We start from the raw sequence: 6,770 nt of genomic DNA, 5'->3' as shown, positions 1-6,770 counted from the left end.
CAGATGAGTCACAGAGATGCTAGGAAGTTTTCTTTTAGCGTGAGAGCAGTGGGAAAATGGAATGCACTTCAGGAACAGGTTGTGGAAGCAAATACTATTCATAATTTTAAAACCAGGTATGATAGGGAAATGGGACAGGAGTCATTGCTGTAAACAACCGATGCTCGAAAGGCGGGATCCAAGAGTCAATGCTCGATCCTGCAGACACAATTAGGTGAGTACACACACACACACACACACACACACACACACACACACACACACACACACACACACACACACACACACACACAAACACACACACTCTGTAACGCACAACCAACATGGGTTCAGGGATGGTAAACCTTGCCTCACAGGTTTAATAGAATTCTATGACCAGGCAACAAAAATTAGGCAGGAAAGAGAAGGGTGGGCCGACTGCATTTTCCTGGACTGCCAGAAAGCCTTTGACACAGTACCCCATAAAAGGCTGTTAAAAAAGTTGGAGCAACAGGCAGGAGTAAAAGGGAAGGTGCTCCAGTAGATAAAGGAGTACTTAAGCAACAGGAAACAGCGAGTAACGGTGAGGGGGAGACATCAGAGTGGCGAGATGTCACCAGCGGAGTCCCACAGGGCTCAGTACTTGGACCCATCCTGTTTCTAATATATGTGAACGATCTTCCAGAGGGTATAGACTCGTTCCTCTCAATGTTTGCTGTTGATGCAAAAATTATGAGAAGAATCAAGACGGATGAAGATAGACAGAGACTACAGGATGACCTGGACAAACTGGAGGAATTGTCTAGAAAATGGCTGCTAAAGTTCAACTCAGGAATGTGTATGGTAATGAAATTAGGCGAAGGGAGCAGGAGGCTGAACACAAGGTATCATCTGGGAGGGGAAATCATGCAAGAGTCAAATAGAGAGAAGGATCTGGGGTTGATATCACACCGAACCTGTCCCCAGAGGCCCACATCAAAAGAATATCATCAGCGGCATATGCTAGACTGGCCAACATAAGAACTGCCTTTAGAAACTTCTGTAAGGAATAGTTCAGGACCCTGTATACCACTTATGTAAGACCAATCCTGGAGTATGAAGCTCCAGCCTAGAGTTCATACCTAGTTAAACACAAGACAAAGTTAGAGAAGATTCAGCGGTATGCCACAAGGCTCGTCCCGGAATTGAGAGGAATGAGCTACGAGGAAAGGCTAATGGAGCTGAACCTTACATTCCTGGAAAACAGAGGAGTAAAGGGAGACATGATAACCACCAACAAAATTCTCAGGGAAATTGACAGGATGGACAGAGACAAACTCTTTAACACGGGAGGAACACGGACAAGGGGACACAGGTGGAAACTTAGTACCCAGATCAGCCACAGAGACGTTAAAAAGATTTTGTTCATTGTCAGAGTAGTTAATAAATGGAATGCATTAAGTAGTGTTGTGGTGAAGGCTGACTCCATACACAGTTTCATATGTAGATATGATAGAGCCCAGTAGGCTCAGGAATCTGTACACCAGTTGATTGACAGTTGAGAGGCGGGACCAAAGAGCCAAAGCTCAACCCCGCAAGCACAATTAGGTGAGTACACACACAACACACAACACTCACGAAGAAGGGGACAAGAGAATGAACACAAGAAAGTGAGATTCAAGGCAATATACACTAACGTAGATGGGATTACAAATGAAACAAGTGAACTTGGAGAATGGGCACTAGAAGAAAACCCAGATATAATAGCACTCACAGAGACAGGTTAACGAAAACCATAGAAAATGCAGCATTTCCACAGGACTACTATGTAGTGAGGAAAGAGAGAGAAGGATGAGGAGGAGGTGGTGGTCCGCGGGAGACATCTCCCGTCACGCAGGGTGCCGTCGCACCTCCGCAGATCTCCAGTGTCAGCTCTTGATACTGGTAATGGCTCCAAAGGGCCACCACTTACGGGCTATTCATGCCCATGCCACCTTTTGGGTGGCTTAATCTTCATCAATCAATCAGGTGGTGGTGTAGCTCTGCTGATAAGAAAAGGCTTGAGGTTTGAAGAGATGGTTATTGAGGGCTGTGAGGATTTCAGTGACTACATAACAGGTACCATAGCAATTGGAGGATAAACAATTATAGTAATAGTCATATATAACCCTCCACAATTGACAGAAGACTCAGACCGAAATATGATTGAAACAACATGGCCACCATTAATATAATATAGAGAGCAGCTTCTGTGGCTAGCAGGAACGGATTCACACTACTAATCATGGGAGACTTCAACTACATATAGAAGATATATTGGGAGAACAGAGACCCACATGGAGGACCAGACACGTGGAGAGCTAAACTTCTGGACGTGGCAACAAGAAACTTTCAAAGCCAACACATCAAGGTACTGACAAAATGAGAGGAGAGGATGAACAAGCTATTCTTGATGTGATATTTACCCTAAATAAATATATGAGTCGGATATAAGAGAAGTTAAGTTGGAAGCCCCCCTGGGAATGAGTGATCACAGTATATTCACCTGTGAGTACCTGTAGAGCTAGGATTTATCACCCCCAAAAAAGAACCAGGAAACAAAGGGCTGGTGTACCGAAAGGGAAATTATGAGGAGATGAGAAAATTCCTAAGGGCACAGAACTCAGAACTAAGTCCGTACAAGACATTGATAGACAATGTCACCAAAAAGTGTCAGGAGGCAGTAAACAGATTTATCCCGTCCCGAAAGGAAAAAACCGAGAAGCAAAAGAAGAGTCGATGATTTAATAGGGCATGTATGGAAGCAAAGGAACTGAACAAAAGAGCGTGGAGAAACTGCAGAAATAACAGATCACCTGAAAGCAGAGAGAGAGATACCAGAGAACCAAGAACGAGTATATTTGTGTGAGAAGCGAAGCGGAGAAAAAGTATGGAATTGATATTGCTAATAAAACCGAACCATAGTTACTACACAGTCACATCAGGAGGAAAACAAAAGTGAAGGAACAGGTGATGAAACTTAGAAAGCGTGAGAACAGGTACACAGAGAATGACAAAGAAGTGTGTGAAAAACTCAACAAGAGGTTCCAGGAGGTCTTCACAATAGAATGAAGAAGAGGTGGCAGTAACTGGATGGCCTTGGAAGGGTTCAAATTACAAGAGATGAGGTCAAGAGACACCTGTTGGATTTGGACGTGAGAAAGACTGTTGGCCCGGACGAAATCTCTCCATGGGTATTGAAAGAGTGTGCAGGAGCACTCTGCTTGCCACTCTCCATAGTGTATAATAGGTCATTGGAGACGGGAGACCTACCAGAAATATGGAAGACGGCTAAAGTAGTCCCAATATACAAAACGGGTGACAGGCAAGAGGCATTGAACACTGCCAATGTTCAGTGTTAAGGAGAGTGTCCTTAACTTGTATACCATGCAAGATAATGGAGAAGATCGTGAGAATAACCTAGTAACACATCTGGAGAGAAGGGACTTCTCAAGGGTTTCAGGGAGGGTAAATCTTGCCTTACAGGCTTAATAGAATTCTACGACCAGGTGACAAAGATTAAGCAAGAAAGAGAAGGCTGGGCGGACTGCATTTTCTTGTACTGTTGGAAAGCCTTTCACACAGTACCCTATAAGAGGCTGGTACATAAACTGGAGAAACAGGCAGGAGTAACTGGTAAGGTGCTCCAGTGGATCAGGGAGCACCTAAGCAATAAGAAGCAGAGAGTTACGGTGAGGGGTGAGACCTCCGATTGGCGTGAAGTCACCAGTGGAGTCCCACGGGGCTCTGAACTCGGACCTATCCTGTTTCTAAGACATGTACATGATCTCCCAGAGGGTATATACTCATTCCTCTCAATGTTTGCTAACGTCGCCAAAATTACGAGAAGGATTAATGAAGAAGAGGACAGCTAGAGGCTTCAAGAAGACATGAATAAGGTGCAGGAAATGTCGAACAAGTGGTTGTTAGAGTTTAACCCGAACAAATGTAATGCAATGAAGATAGGTGAAGGGAGCAGGAGACCAGATACAAGGTATCATTTAGGAGATGTAATACTTCAAGAGTCAGAGAAAGAGAGAAAGTCCTGGGGGTTGATATCACTCCAGACCTGTCCCTTGAAGCCCATATCAAGAAGATAACATCAGTGGCATATGCCAGGTTTGCTAACATAAGAACGCCCTTTAGAAACTTGTGTATTCAGAACTTTGTATACCACATATGTCAAACCAATCCTGGAGTATGCGGCTCCAGCATGGAGTCCATATAAAGTCAAGCAGAAGAATAAGCTGGAAAAGGTGAAAGGTTTGCCACCAGACTAGTAGCCGAACTGAGGAGGTATGAGCTACGAGGAGAGACTACGGGAATTAAACCTCATGTCACTGGGAGACAGACGAGTAAGGGGGTACATGATCACCACACGCAAGATGCTCAGAGAAATTGATAGGGTTGATAATGACAGACTATTTAACACCAGGGACACACGCACTAGGGGACACAGGTAGAAACTGAGTGCCCAAATGAGCCATAGAGACGTTAGAAATAATTTTCTCAGTGTCAGAGTAGTAGACAAATGGAATGCATTAGGAAGTGATGTGGTGGAGGCTGACTCCATACACAGTTTGAAGTGTAGATATGATAGAGCACAATAGGCTCAGAAACCTGTACATTAGTTGATTGACATATGAAGATCATACTTCATAGGATCAATTCTATAGTATGACTGCCGAGTTCCTTGTCCGAAACTCGGGAAGGAATCACACAGGTTGAGAGGCGGGACCAAAGCGCCAGAGGTCAAACCCCCGCAAGCACAACTATGTAAGTACAACTAGGTAAGTACACCAGGGCGCCTTGCGTTTGAGTGGTTAGAGCCTAGGATTCGTATTCCTAATGGTCTGGGTTCGATTCCCGGCGGAGGCAGAAACAAATGGGCAGAGGTTTGTTCTCCCTGATGCGCTGCTTACCTAACAGTAAACAGGTACCTGGGACTTCGACAGCTGCTACGGCTTGCTTCCTGGGGATGTGTGTGCGCGTTTGTTAGAGGTATATATATATGTAGTTGATAATAAAAGAGGAATAATAGTTAGAAAGGCGGGGTCCAAGAGCTAGTAGCTCGAGTCTACAGACACAAATAATATATACACACCACCTTCCCATTACCTTAAATCTCAACACAGGTTTTGTTTACTCAGGTTCTGACGTCAAGAATCAATAATGTAATTTGAAGCTGAACTCTGCATTTGTGTAATGGCTCTAAGACTTCCACGTTTGTCTGTCTGTCTGTCTGTCTGTCTGTCTGTCTGTCTGTCTGTCTGTCTGTCTGTCTGTCTGTCTGTCTGTCTGTCTGTCTGTCTGTCTGTCTGTCTGTCTCTCTCTCTCTCTCTTCTCTCTCTCCTCTCTCTCTCTCTCTCTCTCTCTCTCTCTCTCTCTCTCTCTCTCCTTCTCTCTCTCTCCTCTCTCCTCTCATCTCTCTCTCTCTCTCTCTCTCTCTCTCTCTCTCTCCTCTCTCCCTCTCTCTCTCTCTCTCTCTCCGATTCTAGTATCGCCTATGTTCGGTGTTCGAGTCTATCATCGTCCACAGTCAGCGTGATGTCTATTATCGTCCACAGTCAGCGTGATGGTCTATTATCGTCCATAGTCAGCGTGATGGTCTATTATCGTCTAATATATATATCCAATGTTTCAGGTTTTGAGTGTATATAAACAAACCACATTTATATTCCCCTTGGTGTGACCTTTTCTCCCGTTTATGCACTTCAGTTTTGTCACCCCCCCCCCCCCAGGTCCAACCACTTGGGCTGGACGGTAGAGAGACGGTCTCGCTTCATACAGGTCGGCGTTCAATCCCCGACCATCCAAGTGGTTGGGCAACCATTCCCTTTCCCCAAATCCTTATCCTGACCCTTCCCGGTGCCATATAGTCGTGATGGCTTGGCGCTTTCCTCCTGATAGTCCCCTTCCCTAGTCCCCCCCCCCCTCGCGCTAATCGTCTTTCTAGAGAATGTAACTAAGTTGTCTTAATCCCTCTTGATAAAGGTTAGTATTCCTGGGAATAGCGTTGCAATTTTCCTTTTTCATATGAAGTAAGTTTATGCCCATTACCCTCACTTTTGGTCATTACAATCTTCCAGTCACCTGGGCTCTAGGAGACTCGAACCAGGGACTCTACGCGTATCAGGAAGAATGTTTTTTTTTTTTTTTTTAAGTGTCTTGCTGCTAAGGTTCCAAAACGTTCATCCCAATGTCCCAATTGCCTGATCCCGAACGTTTATTCATTGATGATTTTGACTTGAGACCAGTTTGAGAAAAGTTTTTAATCAAACATTAGTTCTATATTAAGTTGCCTTCAAGAGACTAGTTATATTTTACAATTTTTGTCTCTCCTTCTGAATTTGATTTCCACCTTGTTTACATCTGGTGCTGCGCAGTCCTGTGCCTGGTGCTGCGCAGTCCTGTGCCTGGTGCTGCGCAGTCCTGTGCCTGGTGCTGCGCAGTCCTGTGCCTGGTGCTGCGCAGTCCTGTGCCTAGATCGCTTATTTATATGGTAAATATTAGAGGTCCCGATCCGCTGGAAACACAAACCGAAACTGTCTCCATTTTCCGCTTGTTACAACTTGTAATAAAGTTGTTATATCTTGGCTTAACGTGTTTATGACGTATTAGAACGTTGTTACAACTTGCTGTATTGGTTGTTATAGCTGGTTAGGTGGTGTTAAAACTTGTTCGAACGTTGTGCCAACGTCGTAGTTTCGGTGTGTGTTTGGCGGGGCGCGAGACCTCCCTGTGGCACACTACCCACAACGGACTTACACTCG

General features: G+C 44.8%; 1 pseudogene; it reads left to right on the top strand.

Annotated features, from left to right (window-relative positions):
- Positions 1-4,642: 4,642 nt before the first annotated feature.
- Positions 4,643-4,821, top strand: LOC123767482 (small nucleolar RNA U3; annotated as a pseudogene).
- Positions 4,822-6,770: the final 1,949 nt, after the last annotated feature.

Source organism: Procambarus clarkii, chromosome 74 (genome assembly GCF_040958095.1).
Source record: "Procambarus clarkii isolate CNS0578487 chromosome 74, FALCON_Pclarkii_2.0, whole genome shotgun sequence".
Classification (NCBI taxonomy): Eukaryota; Metazoa; Arthropoda; class Malacostraca; order Decapoda; family Cambaridae; genus Procambarus; species Procambarus clarkii.
This window is presented reverse-complemented; position numbering and strand designations above follow the sequence as displayed.